A 19,352-nucleotide genomic window follows, 5' to 3' on the forward strand; every position below is an offset into this window, starting at 1 on the left:
AGAACGTGTTTGGAGAAGTGAATTGTACAGCTCCTCATGCGCCTGCAACCACGCAACATCGGACTGAGCAGACCGCTGTGCGGAAAGCTGGACAAGAATGCGTCCAGTCGCTTCAAAAAAAAAAACAACAAAAAAACGAAAACAATAACGATACCACGAGGCGAGGAGGGTGGAGGCTTCTGAAGCTCGGAAGAGAGGGCCAGAGAACGGCCGTTCTTCAGGCGAGTCTAAGAGCTCATGGCAGCCGAGCCCTAGAACCCCGACCAGCGTGAAGATCGCTCGTCATATTTTGTACGATAAAAGCTTTCTAGTGCTGGGGCTTCTTCTACAACTACCACTACTACCACTTTTACTGCCACTACTACTACCAAGCCGCTGCTCCAGCTTGCACTGTGCTGCGCGTGCCGCGCAGACCTCTCACTTTCATTGAAGTGAAGTGAAGTGAAGCTTATTCTTCTTTTCAAGGAAAAGAGGGGACCGGGACAAAAGGCGGTAAGGCCTGATGAGGCCCCGGCACCCATACAGTTGGCAGTAACAATATGAATGCAACAAAAATGTACATAGAAGGCGCGACAAATATGTCTAAACAACGCTACAATGCGCATAGTGAAACTTAATTCGGCAAAAATACAAACATGTGCAAGGTAATATGCAAGCACACAAAGTTATAGACTTACATATACAATGCGTACAGGGCTGGTGAATTAAGCCGCGAAAACATGCAACTGCAGCAAACTATTCTTGCTTGTCCGCAACAAAGATAGGAAGAAACGTATGTATAAAGAAGCACACCAGCACAATAGACGACGCGTGCCTATCTGAACAGCTTAACAGTTCTTCCTTCCATTTTCTTCGAATCCGAAGGCTTCTGAATTGTGGACACTGCCTACAGGTCTCGCTGGGTGAGTATTTTCGCATTCTATTAAAATGCGCCTCGTGGTTTTAGGGTTCTTGCAGCACACACATGCCTAATGATGTGGCACATATTTGCTGCAGTATGTTTTTGTCCTCGGGCAGCCAGCTTGGGCCTCAAATGACAAGGCGCTATTCTTTCCGTTATCATACAATCATTCTCTATCGACTTCTCTCGTGCCATTTTTGTCAGCGTCGATGGTATTCTTCGTTTCCATCTTTGCATCCAATAAATCGCCTCTGTTTCTTTTACTCTATGTTGTATGGTTCATCCTAGTCTATTTACATTTTCCAGTATATTGCACTTGCTTGACAGTTTTGTTGACGTCTTCCTATATTCCGTGTCCCCGCTTTCGAGGCACTGATATTTTCGCACTTCAGTCGACCATTTGAATTTCTCCGCATCCCTTAGTATTTCTTCAAGACAAGTCTTGCTCTACGCTTGTGCAACTTCAAATAAAGCCCTATCCGTGTCAGCTTACACTGCCTCATTTGCGGTTTCACCTTGGGCTTTCAAAGCTGGTCGGCACACCTACCACTGGTTAATCTTAACCTATCATACGGTATCTCATTTAAACACATAATTACGTTTACGAACGTCAGCGCTAGCACTACAACACTTTTCCCAATTCCTTGCACCACCTCATGTTTATTGTAGCCCCATGGCGCAATTGAATGACCGTGCACTATATTGGTGGCTAGTCAGATTAAGCAATTAAGTAAGTTCATGAAGATTACCGTTGTTTTCACCAACATACTTCGTAAGATACAATATTCTAAAGGCATCGCACATTGGAGGCACACAAATAGCACTGTAAGAAACAGCACTGCTTTTAACGAAAAAGAAAGGTTGCCTATGCAGTGCAAACAATCGAATTGTCTATCTAGGAGTGTTCGCGTAGTAGCGTTGCTCACCGATACCATGTTGCATGTATTTATTCTTATGTCGATACGCATCTCTTCTACTCGCCTGTTTTCAACACATCCGCCAACTGTTCCTTTCGTTGGCTGTCATTCATTCCACTAATGGTAATCGTCGTTTATTTAGGCATGAAGAGCGGGCTGTTGCATATCTCGATCTTTCAAACTTTTGAGGCCTATCCTTATATTCAGCTGTAATTTTCTGTTCCCAGGCATCATAGGCTCCATAGTAGGGGAATCACATGATGGTAAATGGGGAGGAGTATTGAATTCTGTAGAGAACAGATGCCAGATGGTGTTTTAAGTTCCCTGTAATAAGCGGTGTATACCAGAATTTAATGTACAGAAAGTTTTTTTATCGTTCTCCCTGTGGGTGGCCTGGCGATTTGCCAGATGTCTCGTGCCGTACATTGACGTGGTAAACGTTGCTAAAGAGTACAACAAATGTTGAATCATGTGATTGTTGTTTATTTCGCGAAATAGTCTCTATATAGAGTGAGCATTGTGTTATAATAACCACAATCCTAAAAAAACTGCAAATAGGGCAATAGGGTACCGCTCAATGTTTCAGAGCACCACTTCAAAACAGGGACAAGCACATATCCTTTATTCTTTCGCTTGTCCGTGTCTTGAAGTAGGGCTGCAAAAGAAGATTTTAGCCACAACTGTTTAGATATATGAATACTTAACTAAACGGTTGTTTAAAATTAATTGAACATAATGAGTTTTCAACAAGAACCGCCACGAGCGCTGCAAACACAGCAGGAAGAGAAAGCACTATCACCAACATTCCAGCCAGCTGCGACATCGACAGTTCATCCTGCACTCCAAATCTCACCCATGCTCATGGGTGTATTGTAGAAAAGTTCACTGAAGACAATACATGCATGTGCATCACGAATTCATCCCCGACCAGTGGGCAGGGCTTAGCGCTAAGTGCATTGCTGACTTACATGCATGTAGCTCGTGAACAAGAAGATACCATTGCTCACGTACATCTAAAGGAACCGCCTGGAACAGTAGACAGACGGGGGCACGTACAGTTACAGAGAAACACTTTGCACTCCCTTAAGTGATCAAGAGAGATGAATGCCAGCCGTCACGAAGAGACGCTCCGTGACACATGCTTCCTGAATAAGCGCCACGTCCCTGACTCCCTTAAGCGCTGAGTTGATAGGAGCGCAATTCAACTGATGTGTACTGACAAAGTGCGCAAGCTGTAACCTACACGAGTTTATCCAACGTCCCTCAGAGAGTGGAGATCTGTCGAGATGTTGGCAGGTGATATCTTTGTTCCTCGTGTCAAGCACTGGCTATACAGTGACCTGATAGCCACTGACCACGAAGTCGAGGTGTTGCCTCATGGAAGTTGCTGCACATTCGTAATTGATTCACGGGAGGAGCTGCTGGGCAAGACAATGCTAGAGACATGAACTCCAACGACCCGCCACAGCAGGGTGGAGGCACGGGGGCGTTGTTCGAGTTTACCGCCTTTTTTCTCCATTTAATTTCTTTGTTCCGAGAAGCGAAGATATTGCAAGCAGAAGGGCACGATGTGTGGGACAGTATAGCACACGCATATCACCTTCAATAATACTAGTTCTCAAATGGAAGAAGGTGACCTGGACAGCCATGAATTGGGTCTTATTTCTTTGCACCTGTAACCAATTCGAGCAGCATCACCTGGTCGACCTTCCTGCCTTTTCTGTGCTTGCTCTCTCTCTCTTCCTGACCATCGAAGTCTACTATGGATGTATGGAACTTGCGGAATGCTTGGCGAGCACGTGCTTCAGTGGTAGAGATGGACATGTAAATACAGGCATTGACTGGCAACAAACGCCATGCGGTATGTACACAACTACCCTGTTCTTGTCGAAGCTGCGACATTAAGATGGCATGCTCAATATAAGAAAGGTTTTGAAGGAGTGCGGCAAATGACTAATGGTAATGTTATCATCATTATCAGCCTTTTTTATGTTCACTGCAGAACGGACGCTTCTCCTTAAGTGATCTTCAATAAGCTGTGTCTGGTGCTAGCTGATTCCAAGTTTCGCCTGCAAATTTCGTAATTTCATCACACCACCTAGTTTCGTTTTGTCATTGACTGCGCTTCCCTTCCCTTTGCGCCGTTACTGTAACTCTAATGGTCCAACCTCGAAAATTGGTTATCCCCGTTTGTTCTCTGATCTACACCACTACCTTGCTGTCTCGTTACGTTACGCTTACCATTTTTCGCTCCACGCACTTTGTGATTAACTTTTTCTCAGCCTTCTTTGTTAACCTGCAAGCTCCTGCGTTATGTATTAGCACCGGTAGAGTGAAATGATTGTACACTTCTTTTCAGCCACAGCGGCAGGCTCCCAGTCGGGACTTGGTAACGCTTGCCGCATGTACTCCAATCCGTCTTTTTCGGTATATTCCCTTCTGATGATCAGGGTACCCGCTGAGTAATTTACCTAGATGAACGTAATACTGCACAGACCCTAAAGGCTGACTGGCGATCTGAGTTCTTGCTTCTTGGAAAGTCAATTGAACAATACTTGTGTCTGCCGCATAATGCACCCCACTCTTACACTTTCTAGGTTAAGGTCCCCAATTATTTCTTGCAATTCATTCCAAGTGTCGCTGAAGAGGACAATATCATCTGCCAACGAAACGTTGTTGGATATTCGCCGTTGATTCTCGCTCATAAGCCTTCCCAGTCTAATAGCTGGAATACTTCCAAGCATGCAGTGAATAGCACTGGAGAAGTTGTCTGCATGCCTCACGCCTTCCTCAAGAGTTAATTTTCCAGTTTTCTTGTAGAGAAGCAACGTAGCTGTACAATCTATGTAGATATTTCCCAATATATTCGCGTATGCCTTCTGTACTTCTGGATTGCGCAATGCCTACCAGACAGATGGCATTTCTGCTGAATCAGATGCAGTTTCATAATCTATGAAAACGATGTAAAGGTCTTGATTGTACGCCGCACATTTGTCAATTACCTGATTGATGACATGGACGTGATCAATTGTACAATATCTCTTCTTGAAACCAGCCTGTAACTTTGGCTGAGTGAAGTGTTGCCGCAAATTTGTTGGAAATTATCTCGCTGAATGTTTCATGCAATACTGCAAGCAAGCTAGTGAGCATATTATTCTTCAATTCCATAACATCTCTCTTCTTTTGGATTTGTACAATGTAGGCATTCTTCCAGCTCTCCTCTCTAGTACAATTGAAGTTGTCAGGCCTTGCCCATTAAAGTACAATATTGTACAATATCTCTTCTTGAAACCAGCCTGTACCTTTGGCTGAGTGAAGTGTTGCCTAAATTTTGTTGGAAATTATCTCGCTGAATGTTCTATGCAATACTGCAAGCAAGCTAGTGAGCATATAATTCTTCAATTCCTTAGCATCTCTCTTCTTTTGGATTAGTACAATGTAGGCATTCTTTCACCTCTCTGGTGCAATTGAAGTTGTCAGGCCTTGCCCATTAAAGTCAGCAAGCGTTTCAAGCATATCTCCTCCATCTTTGTATAAATTGACTGTTATTCCATCTTCCCATTACGCTTTTTCCGGCGCCATGTTATACAAGAACATCCTCACTTCATCGCTGATTAGCGAGAGCCTGTGTATCCTGTTAATCACGTCTTTCAGTGAAGGCTTCTTGGCGGCTCTGGACACTGTATAGGTCAGTATAGAATAATTATCCTGCTTTTACTATACCATCAAAAATGCTGATGACCTTACCCTACTTATCTATCACGCCATACATCTTGTCCAGTCCTATGTCGAGTTTTCTTACCACCTTCATGCTATGGCCATTTTTACTCATTCCTGAATCTTTCCGGCGTATCACATCAAATATGGCTTACTTATTTCTTACTTATGAGCTTTGGCAGTTCAGCATATTTTATCTGATCTCTTGAGTTAGGCGTTTCCTAGCTTACTTTTTGTTTTATTATGCCGCCTATTAATTGGAAGAGCTTACCTATAGGTTGTCTTGGTGCATTATCTCATCCAGCCTGCTTTAGGTTTCTTTCATTACCTCTATGGTATTTTCGTCTTCCTGTTCTATAGCTACCTATTTGTTTACGAGCACCAGCGTTAATTCGTGTGTTTTTACCTTTAGTGCGTCTAGGTTGGCTTTGTACTTCACGATCCAGTCAGAATTACGGCTCGCGCCAGCATCATGATTACCGTCGGAGCAGAGGCAGCTGAAAGCAAAGGCAGGCAGCGTCACGAACGACCAACACCTGCTACTCGACCGTGAAACTAGCGTCGCGAGGGTTATGGTTCAGTTGCACGGTGGAAAGACGCAAGTAATGCAGATGAACACCTAGGAGCACCTGAACGAACGCACTAAGATGGCATGCTTTAGGAATTTGCAACTGTCAGCGATGCGTTTTTCCTCTCTGATTCTACCGAGGCTACAACGACGGTGTGTTCCTGAACCACCTTTCGATATTAAGCAAAGTCTTCCCAGGGATAAGCACGAAGAACTCCAAGGTCTACCCCAGCAATGCAAGGACTGTTTCTCGTCGTCATCAAGTATTCGAATAACGCCAGTTGCTAAGCATCGCATAATTCCATAAGAAAATGCTAGGACACTCCGTCAGAGACCGTACCGAGTTTCGACGCGGGAATGCGAAGCTACAAAGCAGCAAATCTATGGAATGCTGCGTCTGTCCGCGGGCGTTTCCGTTGGTCTTAGCGAAGAAGAAGGATGGAAATCCGCGCGTCAGCATCGAATATTGCCGCTTGAACTAAATCATGAAGAAGAACTCGTTGTACCCCGTTCCACAGATGGACGACGCATTACACCAACCACCTCTGCGATGCTAAGTACTTTTCCTGTCTGGATCCCAAGACTGGTTACTGGCCAATAGAAGTCCACTAAAAAAAGGCAGGCCTAAAAAAAAGGCAGGCCTAAAGTGGCAGACGTGTTTCGTCTACTTAGATAACGTCTTCCACTTTGCCAGCAATTTAGATGGCCACCTCAGGCGGCTTGGAGCCGTTCCCAGGGAATTTTCTCGGATCGCCGAGGCATCGACTTGTTTGAAGAAATGAGAAGTCAAGTTTAAATGGCAAGCCCTGCAAGCCAAAGCATTCCAAGGTCTTAAACGATGCCTGCACTCACCACCAGTACTCGCCCACTTTGACCCTAACGCCGTTACGGAAATCCACACCGAAGCAAGCAGCGTAGGCCACGGTGCCGTGTTTGTACAAAGGAAAGACAGGCTCCAAAGGGTCATAACTTACGCTAGCCGCTCACTATTCATATTGGAAGCCAATCATTCTACGAAGGAAGAAAAATCGCCGACTATTACGACGCTCGCTAATGCAAAGTTTGAGCGCAAGTGAAGTAAAACACACACAACTTGCCTGTAATGCTGCTCTCATTGTTTTCATGTCGCGACATATCGGCTGGCGCGGACCATCTGTCTTGTACGGCACGTTGCAAATGGAGCGGAAGGTGGCGTGGCTGCTTCGCTATCGGGAGATCGCCGAAGGCGGCGCGTGCACGACGCGTGGCTGAGCGTTTTGTTTCCATGCAGGCGACGCGCGCTACTCTGGCGCCATCTGGTGGCCATCGTCGCTGGCCTTGCGAGGCACTGCGCTTCTTCTCGTGCTTTTGCCCTCCTTCTCCAAATTTCGCCTCGTAGTTGCGCTGCACTCTGCTCCTCTGCTTTCCTCATCGCGCCCTATTCCCTCTTGCCATGTTTAATCTTCCGCTGCGATCAGCACTCACTTTCACCTTTCGCTATGTTCGTTCGCATATTTACGAGGGACAACGCCGACGCTCGCCGCCGCCGAAGAGCTGCGCTCTAAAAGAATGCATTCCAATTATTTCGGCTACTGTGAAGTTTTGTCGTTACTTATATTTATTTATTTATTTATTTATTTACACATACTGCAGCCCCTGTTGGGGCTATAGCAGGAGTTGATAATACACTATAATACAAGAAAGAAACAAAATAGGCAACAAAGAAAGAAAGTTTAGGCGCAATGTTAAGGGAGCACAGAGAAGAATTCATTTAATGGGAAGAAAGGTTGGTTCCTCGTAGCGAATTCCATGTTTCAATTGTTTTAGGGAACAAGCTATACCTAAAACTATTAGTGCGTGCAAAAAAGGGTGTAATGTTAAGCGCGTGATGTCTCCTACTAGGAGAGATCTTTGCAAAGGTGATATATTCATTACTGGAGAGTCGACAAGATGAATGAATAATGCCATGAACAAATTTTAAAGAATTTAACGTGTTGCTTTTGGGCGAGAGATGTTAGGTTGAGTGAGGACATGGCTGATGATGGTGAGAACTGGTGGCCGTAAAGTCGGTATAGAAATCTAATGACTTTTCTTTGGATGGCCTCAACTCTACCTATTTCGTACTGCTTGTAGGGATTCTAAACGATAGTACCATACTCTAGTATAGGGCGAACAATAGTTTTATACAACAGTAATTTAGTGTCACGCGTAGAATTAGACAGACTACGACGTAAATAAGCGAGTTTTTGTAGAGCTTTAGACGCAATGGAATCAACATGCTTTGACCAGGACAGGTTAGTGGTGAACGTGAGAACAAGATATTTATTAAAATTAATTAAATTATGGGGTCTTACGTGCCAAAACCACTTTCTGATTATGAGGCACGCCGTAGTGGGGGACTCCGGAAATTTCGACCACCTGGGGTTCTTTAACGTGTACCTAAATCTATATTTCGCATTTCGGCCCCCATGGAAATGCGGCCGCCGTGGCCGGGGTTCGATCCCGCGACCTCGGACTTAGCAGCCCAACACCATAGCCACTAAGCAAACACGGCGGTTCACAAGATATTTATATTCAGAAACGCGTTGAATTAAATTATAACTAAATTCGTAGCTGAACAAGAGCGGGCTAGCTTTATTAGAGAAGGACATAATGACAGTCTTACGGAAGTTATTATTCATTTGCCATGTTTCACATCTTTTGGAAAATGTGACGAATGATTCACTAAGGCGAACATGCTCAGAGGGAGATGAAATGATGTCATACAATACGCAGCCGTCTGCATACATTCGGATTTTAGATGGTATCTCGCGTGGTGAATCATTAATATATAGTAAGAAAAGTAGGACCGATCCTTGAGGGACGCCTGATGACACATCCACCGCCGAGGAATTGATCGAGGTAAAGCTTACGAATTAAGAGCGGTGAGACAAGAAAACTCTCTATCCATTTCAATAATTGAGGGTTTTTAAGAATGGCATTTTGTTTGGACAGTAGTTTTGAGTGAAGTGCGGTATCGAAAGCTTTGGAAAAATCTATGAATATAACGTCAATTGTAAATCCCTTATCCAGGTTAGAAGCTATGTCATGCGTTATCTCGACAAGTTGTCTTATGGTGCTAAAACCGCGTCTGAATCGATGCTGTACATTAGAGAGAATGTTATTGGATTCAAGTAATTCCATAATATGCTTCTATATTATATGTTCTAGTATTTTGCATGAATATGATGTTAAAGATCTTGGCCGGTAATTAGAAAGATGCATCTTACTACCTGGCTTATGTAACGGAAGCATCTTAGCAATATTCCATGATGAAGGTTCTGTGCCGAAAGTTACTGATTTATTGAAGATAAGAGTAAGGTATCGCGAAGTCCATAAGGCATACCGAACGAGAACCACATTTGGGATTTTATCAGACCCTTCACTCTTCTTTGTATCAAGATTTAGTATGAGGTTTAAGACACCTTCTGTGCTAATTAAGATATCATTATTGTGGCAAGTTGGATGAATGTTTGGAAAAGGAGGAACAATATATGGCAGGCCCTTCGGAGTCGTAAGTGACCGCACGCATTGCGCAGGTTGGCAAATATAAAGGACCATTCAGGGCGCCTGACATGGTGGAGCCTTAGATTGCGAGGATTTGACGTCATCGCAGTCAAGTCCGTACAGAAACGCTCTATTTCGATTGCTTACTCGCGGTTCCATCGACTCGCCAATGCAAGATGACCAAGGCAAAGACACTTTCCTGGGGACAATAAGCGCCGAACACTTTTCAGAACAGCAGCGAAATAACCCGTAACTAAGTGCTCTTACTGAGTACTTGGAAGGCAATACCTACTTTGTCCGGAGGGTGTTTAGGTGTGTATTGTCTTCAATTAAGAGACGGGAAGCCGATAACGGGGGTTTCCGATATTCCAGTTGATATTAAGAAGCTGAGCAGGCCATGTTACTCGTAGGCTAGACAACCAGTGGACCATTAGCGTTACAGAATGGGTGCCAAGAGAAGCGCAGTGAATGATGGCCGAAAACTAGGTAGGGTGATGAAATTAGGAAATTCGCAGGCGCCAGTTGGAATCAGTTGGCGCAGCACAAGGGTAATTAGAGACTGCAGGTAGAGGCATTCATCCTGCAGCGGACATAACATAGGCTAGTGATGATAAGGATGCCTTCGTTTTCGCGTAGGGACTACATCCTCGTAAGCAGAAAAGACGGGGAATGCGGGAAAGCATATGTCCCCTTGAAGAAGACAAGTCCACTTGGCGAAATGTTGGCTCCTGCATTCACCTTGTTCAAGTTTTGCTCATCCTCGTAAAGAACAACTCACTAGTCCATGCAGACTACATTCTCGTTGTGCCCGCAGCACTCCCGCCAGAATGCCTGCAAGCTCGGCGTGATGATCAGACTGCCAGTCACATAGGGCTTTCCCCTACGCTCACAAAAATACAGGACAAGTACTATTGGCCGGGCCTTGCTGCCGGCGTGGCCCGTTACGTCAAGACGTGCCGGGACTGCCAGCGACGCGAGACAGCAGCAGTAAAGCCAGCGGGACTGATAGTACCAAGCGAGCCTCCTTGCCGACCCTTCCAACATATTGGCATGGACTTTTAACGCGACAGCGGGAAGAGCCCCGTATCGCAGAAAATCAGGCGTCGGCGTTCCGCGTCCGGCGTTCCACGTCCGGCGTCGACCATAGTTTCGGCGAAAATATTTCCGAGCCATACAAACCCAACTAGGCACACCCAACTCGCAGACCCTCTGTGTAGTGCGAGGAAGTTACTGAATTAATTGAATTTCTCAAAGTAAAATTTTAAAGTGCGACCTAAACACAACTTGCTAACGTAATAGCGTCGGATCGCAATGTGAATATACGAGAAAACCTAACTCGCACAAATAACTTTTCCAGTGTTTCTACTATCCATAGACGGGCCACGACGTCCGCGATGGTGCGTGCAAGGTCCATCCCGAGGCCGCCGGGTTCCTTGTCAATGATCTCACCTCCGCCAGATCGCGGGCCTTTTCTTTTTTTTTTTAGCTTAGGTAAGACATTAGGCAACATTATAAGAGCTTGGTGGGACAACCAGCCACCCCGTTCTAAAGGGGATGCTCATGGAATCCATCATCGTACAGCGCAGCCCACACAAGAGGCAGCGTTTCTACCAGAAAGCTCGCCTTCATGAAGAGCGTTCGGCGCCAGCGTTTCCCAATGAACATTGCGGCTACATAAGCTGGAGCTACCATTAAGCGTGAGAAGCAGTAAAGGAAATTTGAATGCTATCGTGTTCCACTGTTAAAGGCGAAGCTTTAGCTACCTCCAAATTTTTGGGGCCATTTCTGACGTGAACATCCGGGAATACGCGGATCGTCGTAGCTACCGACTACCTCACGCGCTACACCGAATCGAAAGATGTGCCTAAGTGTAGTGCGGCCGAAGTTGCTAAATTCTTCTTAGAGAATATTGCGCTACAACCTGGTGCCCCAGCAGTGCTCATCATCGACCGAGGAACGGTTTTCGCAGCGGAGCTTATCCAAGTGATTCTGAAATACCACCGGAAAAGTCACAGGAGGATAACTCCCCACCAACCGCAGACGAATGGCATTACGGAGCGGCTGGTGGATGTCATCCTTGCATGTGTCACTTTTGCTTACATTGCCGCAATGCTAGAAACAACAAAGGCCACGCCGTTCAAGCTGGTGTACGGAAGGAACACGACGACGACTCTGGACACCACGCTGCCGCACGTCACCGACGAAGAAAATGCCGATGCCGTGGCCCATCTCCAGCGTGCCGAAGGTGCCCGACCGTTCGCACGACTGCGTATCAAGAACCAAAAGAAGACCGACCGGCGGCGTTAAAATCTTTGCTGCGTGGAATACCATCCTGGAGACCGTGTTTGAGTTTGAACCTCGATACGCCGATGAGGACTTAGTAAGAAGATTTTACGCCTATATTTCGGATCCTACAAGAACATCCTGTGCATTGGCACACTGGGCTATTTGGTCGGGCCAGTCGGCATTTCGCAAACCAAGCGGTGCCTCTTACGACCTGAAATGGCCAAGGTTGCGCGCTTTAAGATATTCTACCCGCGTTAACAAATTTTTGTACTGTGTTCTTGCGTTGCTTTCTTTTTTCTTTACTAAGTGTGCTTTTGTTTTTTGGTCTCTTATCATATTTGTACAATCGGGACGATGCTTTTTAAGAGGCTGGCATTGATTCATGTGCTTGTTTATCTTTCTCGGGTGACCGCTTTTCAGCAACTAACAATTGTTAAACGTTATCGATCAGTGCTGGTGGCCTCAGCATGTATCGAAAGGTTCTCGAATGTTATCGATGCTGCTATCCGTTGTCTAATGTTACCGACCTTTGTGTAATATGATTGTATACGTGACGCGAATGGTGTAGTGCATCCTGGAAGACACGCGGAAGTCAGCAATCACTCTGGAACCTTCGACGGCTCACGTATAAAAACCAACGCGCTTGACACACTGATCAGGTTTTCTCCAATCATGGACTCCGTTCGCTACTGTCACTGTGCTTGGATTGTCCCTTGGTTTTAGTGGCATAAGTTCGCCAAAAAAAGAGCTAGTTTCGTCAATCACAGTTATACTGTAGTGTTCTCCAGCGGCACTGTTATGTGACATTATACCGGCTAAGACCATAAAAAGCGCAAAACAAATATCCACCTAATGCGTGCAGTTTGTTTATAATAAGTCCATGGTAACAACGATTGCAAATTACTGGAAAAGAACCGAAGTGGTGAAGTGGCAGAAAGTCCACCTGAGTTGTCTTGAGTTCGAATCCCGCTGCGGCCTGTTTTTAGCATGTGTTGAGATGTACCACGACCCGGTGCTCGCTTTTTTATATGGATCCTCACCTACAGTCACTTGCGAAGGTCTCTGAGCGCTCCTTCTCCCACCATTGCGTTGGTAAGGTAGTGGAGTATCCGCCGCTGCTGTGGGAGGCAGACGTGCGCTGATACCGGCTACCTTCCAGTAAAATAGATGTAAGCGTGCTCACCACCGCGTACATGGGAAATCTAGAAGGCCTTTGCAACCACGGTTGAACGCGATTGCTTGAAACGCCACCAGACATGCTGTGAGGTCAAGCCGGGAGAATTACATTGAACTCTCACTTGAGTGAATTTCAAGGGTCCGAAGCAAATAGCTAATTTAACTGAAGGTTGACTAAACTGAATATTCACAAGAATGTGGAAAGAACATAAAGCATCTATCAAGTCAAAAATACTAAATGACATTCATGCAGTTATGTGCATTAATAACTTCACGGTTCACTGACAAGGGGAGCGTTATTTGCGATACGTCGTCCTGTAGCACTTTATCGGCACACCCGAGAATAGGGAATGCAGTCTTCTTTTATTAAGCCTGCACGCACTCTTGAGCTGATCGTCTCTGCCGTCACCATCGTGACTCGATGTAGACTGGGGCGCAGCCTTGACCTCCCTCTAGACCGAGCATCGCCCCGATGCGCCGCGAGCAGTAGTCAGTGCTCACGTGCACGGTGTACATGTTACTTGGAAAGATAGGGCTTCATGCGCACCACGTCAACAGTTTCAGCTACATGCTGGCGGCGCTTAGAGCAAGATGGGGTGTCAGCAATGAGTTCGTAGGTGACGTCGCTAAGGCGGCGCAAGACTTTATACAGTCTAAAGTACCACTATAGAAGTTTCTCAGAGAGTCTACGGCGTCTAATAGGTGCCTACGCCGAAACTCAGTGGCCGGGTTGATAAATTGCAGATCTGTGGTCGAGGTGATACCGGCAGGTGTGACAGTCTTGCTGGCTTGTTATTCGAACATGCACGAGCTGTCGGGCTTGCTTGGCGCGCTCTGTAAAATCCGCTGCGTCAGTCCCTTTATCGGTACAATAATGGGGCAGCCTAGTTTCAAGCACCGTCATGAGTTCTCGACCATTCTTGCAGTTTACTGGCGTGCCGTATTATACGCAAAGACAACACATGGCAGGATTTTGTCCAAATTCTTGTGCTCCACCTCGGCATACTTGCAGAGCATGACAGCGAGGATCTTTTTGGTCTTTCGGTAATCCCATTTCTTTGAGGATGGTATGCTGTTGTCCTCCTATGCGCCGTGTCACTGAGTGTGAGCACACATCGTACAAGCTCCGCTGTGAAAGCGGTTCCTCTGTATGTTGTGACGACAGCTGGAGCACCGTGTATTGGGACTATGTTCTGAATAAACAATTGCGTCACCTCTGCTGCCGTGCCAATCTGAAGTGCTTTGGTTTCCATGTACCTAGTGAGGTAGCCTGTCGCGGATATAACCCAGTTATTTCCGTTTGGTAGATGTCGGGAATGGGTCGAAACGTCCATTTCAATTAGGGCATAGAGCGACTACAGCACTGCAACAGGGTGTAAGAGGTCGGAGCGTTTAGTGGGTGGTACTTTGCGTCGCTGACAGTCCAGGCATATCCTGAAGTAATGCTTCAGCTCGTCTGCAAGCTTTCGCTCATAATATTTGCTTGTGATGCGTGCCAATATCCGTGTGCAGCGGAAGCGGCCAGAGGTGGCGTCGTCGTGGCAAGCCTGCAGGATTACCTTCTGGAGAGTATATCGAACGACTAACGGGTAGTTGTGCCCTGTCGAAAAATAGTTCTTTCTCAGAAAATGCCATTGCGCAAGCGGAACGGCGATAGTCCCTTTAGAAACACTTTCGAAACATTCGCAAGTCAGCCTTCCAAAAAAAACCAATGAGTGAATGGAGCTCTTGATCGTCTTATTCTTGACGAGACAACGTGGTAGACAACTGCTAAAAGCCGTGCGTATTCAACATTACCAGTGCCTGGTGATTCAATTGGTGATATTGCGAGGGAGTCTGTATTAAATTTCTGCTTCCCCGATTTATGGAACGCTGTCATGTCGTACTCTTGATGTAGCACTGTCTAGAGTGCCAAATGTCCAGAGGAGTCTTTCATGTTTGTCAACCAGCAAAGAGAGTGATGGTCGCTCATTGCACTTGAAGGAGTACAGGCGAAACTTACTGACTGCCTCTACTGGAGCCAGGCATTCCTTCTCTGTGGCGGAGTAGTCGGGCTCTGTGCGTGACAGGGTACTGCTCGTATAATCATTGACCAGCTGGGCGCCATCTGGCCACTGAACGAACGTGGTGCCTAGCCCACGTTACTGGCATCTGTGTAAACTGATGTAGGTGCATCCTCATAGAAGTGAGCGAGCACAGGCGTGGTTTTCAGGTGGTGCTGTAACTCGCTGTGTGCCGCTTCCTTCTCCTCTCCCGTTATAAATGCGACGTCTTCCCTTGTGATACTGGTGAGCAGAGAGCTAATGCGCGCAAAGCTTTTGATAAAACGCTGATAAAAGGCGCAGAGGCCCAGGAAGAGTCGCAGTATCCCTGTCCATGGACCATGCAAACTTTGTGATGGCAGCGATTCTATCGGGATCAGGTCCAGCGCCCTCAAGAGTGACCGCATGGCCCAAGAACTGAAGTGCTTCAATGACAAAGTGGCATTTTTTCTGCATTCAATGTGAATCTAGCGTACCGTATGGCTTGAAGAACGGAGAGGAGCCGTTTAGCATGTTCCTCGAGTATGGCCGAAAAAACAGTTACATCGTCCAAGTACATCCAGTAAGTTTTCTATATGAGGCCAGACAGCACGGTATCCATTAGTTGCTGAAACGTGGCTTGGGCTTAGCGCAAACCGAAGGGAAGGACCTTGAATTCGTGCTGCCTATCTGACGACACGAAAGCAGTCTTCTCGAGATCCCGCTCATAAACTTAGATTTGCCAGTACCCATTTTTTAGATCCACCGGTGAGAAGAAATGCGCTTGCCGTAGATTGCCCAGAGAATCATCTATGCCTGGCAGCGGATAAACGTCTTTCTTTGTAACATGGTTTAGCTTGCGGTAATCAATACAAAACCACACGCTACCATCCTTCTTTTATGCTGTCACCACAGAACCTGCCTAAGGGTTTCTTGATGGCTTGATGACATCATTCTCTAGCATTTTCTGGAACTGGACCTGCCTCGCGTTCTTTCTGAGCCACCCGGTATGGCTTCTTCCGAATGGGTCTTGCTGTCTCCTCCGTGACTATGCGGTGTTTACTCAGCTTATTTGGACAGCTGGAGACATGTAGGAGAAACAATCCTTAATTTGGGGAAGCAGTTCGAGAAGCCTTTGTCCATCTTTCGGCGTTAAACTTAGACCAACGTTGCCGATAGGTACTTGTCATGCTATATCAGCCAATTCTTCCTCTTGAGCAGAAAAACAGCGTTGAGCATTGTCGATTTCGTAAGGTATGCTACCACGGCGCCTTTACTGACGTGCTGGCGTTCGTTGGTTAAATTTGTCAGCAGCGCGTCTTCACATCCATCTGTTAAGTTGTCAATGCCAGGAGTGATGGCAATACCTTGAAGCAGCAGCAGTATCGTTACTTGTGCGTCTTCGTTGTATTGTGCGTAGAAAATAATCGGAACAAGACTGTGTGAAAGGGGCGGCATAAAGAAATCTTCGTCGGCTTCGCGTAAAGATGTGCGTTGTGATTGTGTACCGTGGGTCGCTGTCTCTTTACTAGTGCAAAAAGTGACCACGCCGTCAGGTATGTTGAACAAAGCGCCATATTCCCGCAAGAAGTTCATACCTGGTATGGGCTGTTTGTAGCACGGTGGTAAAATGACGAAGGTAGCGAGAAAAGCTATATTGCAGTTCGCAAGCCTAGCCGTACATTAACCTGTAGCCGTCATGAGCTCACCTCCAGCATTTCGAATGGAAAAGCCACTCCTTGTCTGGCTCATTATAGTTCGGCTCACTCATTATTGAAATTTAAGCACTAGTGCCAGCTAAGGCCATTACTTCGCGCCCATCAATGATTACAAGGAGGCCGGCACTCACAATTTTGTCAGCGTTCGGCTCTGATAGGTCGTCGATCTACTGCGTTCTTGGCAATACTTGGGGATTTTTGGCAATTCGATTACGTGAAACCTTCCCTCCGGGTGTCACTGATTTCAGTTTCCCCGCCGTGGGCTGGGAGACCCCATGTCAGCGAAACTGCGACGCTTCGTCGACGAAAAAAACGTGTTGGAGACGGCGACCGTGATCATACACTAGCGTAGCTCACTTGCCGTCCTAAAATGCCGTCGTCAAAGGATCCATGGTTTTCATCAAGCTGATGGCGCTTAAAGTCAGGTTAATGTTTCTGGTAGCCAGCTTGACGATGAGGACAGAAACGGGAAATGTGGCCTGGTTCTCCACAATTGTAGCGCAATATTTGGCGATCAGTGGTGCGCGATATATCGGTCCTGCGAACCTGTTGGGGTCACCAAAAAGGCTCTAGTGGGCCCTGGCCTTGAGAAGTGGGTGCGGGAGGTACTGTTGTGTCGGTATTGCGGTATAAAGACTCTAAGCATTACCCAGCCATTTATGCTTGCTGAAAATAAATATTGGAATGAATTCTTCGAGTTAAGTGTTCTAGAACATTGAAAATATAATTTATGAAAAATACAACTGGTACTTAGCTTTCATTCTCTAACCTTAGTTGTTCTTATTTTACTCTTTCAGTTGATGTATCTTATCGTACATGTTATGCATTTTTTTGACCAAATTTGTATAGATGCAATGGCTTTTTCTGTATTTGTTCTCCTTTATGTGATACTCCGAAATGGGCTTTTAAAGGTAATAATTTGTGGTGATGATGAAGAAGTCTCCCAAAGATAAGTGCAAGTTATCAAGAATTGATTCATCGTCTGTCGCAGACGTGTGAAAAAAAAGGTCGGTGAAGTGGTTGCTGTGATCAGTTCATGTGTTTGATTATGCTTACTATCACTTCGCCCACAATTCCATACGCAGTATCAGCACTTCCTTCATCAAAGTAATTTTTATTAGAAAATAGAGTGCTGTGTCAGTGACACGTGATGGAATCATCCTTACTTGTTTTAAGCCGTGAAAAAATGTAGTGTATTGAAGGAGACGTGCGTTGTCACTACTCAGTGATGATGATGTGCCAGTAGCTTTCCGTTCTATGCACCATAGCTTGACTTGACTCACATGAAAGGCTCACATGAAAACTGCAAAGAGGACAGGGGCCTCCCTGGGGCCTGAAAACAAGACCAGTGGTTGTGAAAAAATTTAAAACCCAGCTTACAACGGGTACTTCCGCGTTCAGGAATATTGTCCAGGCGTTTGTGTTCTATTTCACTTCTTCAGTAATACCCCTCCTCGCCGACGACTGCCATGCTTGCGACGGGGGAACTACTCCTGATTCATTATTATCCGACGAAAGCCATGTTTCAGTGACGATGCTGACGCGATGTGATTTCTGTCAGTGCTGTGAATGTAAACGTGAAGAAATTAGAATAGGCGTGGGTAAACGGCCGTAGTAACCAGCACTCTCTTGGACATCTGATCAAGAGAGTCATAGTCATCGCATGAACACCGTCCACGGCCCTTGCAATGCTGTGCTTAGATTAGACAGTCGGATTCCCCAAGTCCATGCCAGTTCTGAGTTGGCTGCTTTCCGAACACCGAAGCAGAACCTTGGGCGCGAAGCCCAGGCACGAATATGCGGCTTTCCGCAGGAAGGTCCCGATACGGCTCCGGGCTCGGTCGCACCGCTTTCTACGGGGGCGAGCATCACCCCGTCCCAGTGCTGTGCCGTTCCTGCTATTGGTCTCCAAACCAACCGGCTCAGCGCTCCGAGTCAATATATTTCCCAGATTAGCGGATCTGTTCAATTGACTTTTCATGTCTACACTGCCAGCGCACTAGAACTATACAAAAAAAGAACATTGTCCAACTGAATAGTTTAATGAACAAGGCTTCATGCATTCAACAAAGCAACCTTAAACGGTCTTGATGCTCGCGTCCACGAGTAGTTAGCAAAATCTGAATTGGTATAGGCGTAGAAATTTTATTGTTATACAAGTAAATATTGTTATCTACAAGTAAGCGATCCTAATGCAGAGTTAGTTTGCGGCCCTGAGGCCCTATAAGGTAAAACTATTCCAATATGTTTTTATTCCAATCTCCTGATGTCAAATTTGCGTAACCGCCAACGCAATCATGGGGCGGTCACTTGCAGGGTTGTCTGAACAGACCAATGAAACGCTCACCTTGTTCATAGGAGGTAACTTTTGTTGGCTTGAAAAACGAATCACATTGTCTACACTGAGCGGCTTGTCTTATCTAATTGGCTGACAAGAGGTGAGGAGCACGCTAAAGTGGAGAAGGATTCGATGGACCAAGCCACTGCACTGAATATTGATAACAGGATGAACAGGGTGGTGCC

The 19,352-nt window shown here is 46.0% G+C and overlaps 1 protein-coding gene across 1 annotated transcript in view; it reads left to right on the forward strand.

Annotated features, from left to right (window-relative positions):
- Window positions 1-19,352, forward strand: part of LOC135907117 (cytochrome P450 2B5-like) — a 236,301-nt gene that overhangs the window by 78,294 nt on the left and 138,655 nt on the right. The window lies entirely within an intron of this gene.

Source organism: Dermacentor albipictus, chromosome 7 (assembly GCF_038994185.2).
Source record: "Dermacentor albipictus isolate Rhodes 1998 colony chromosome 7, USDA_Dalb.pri_finalv2, whole genome shotgun sequence".
Taxonomy (NCBI): Eukaryota; Metazoa; Arthropoda; class Arachnida; order Ixodida; family Ixodidae; genus Dermacentor; species Dermacentor albipictus.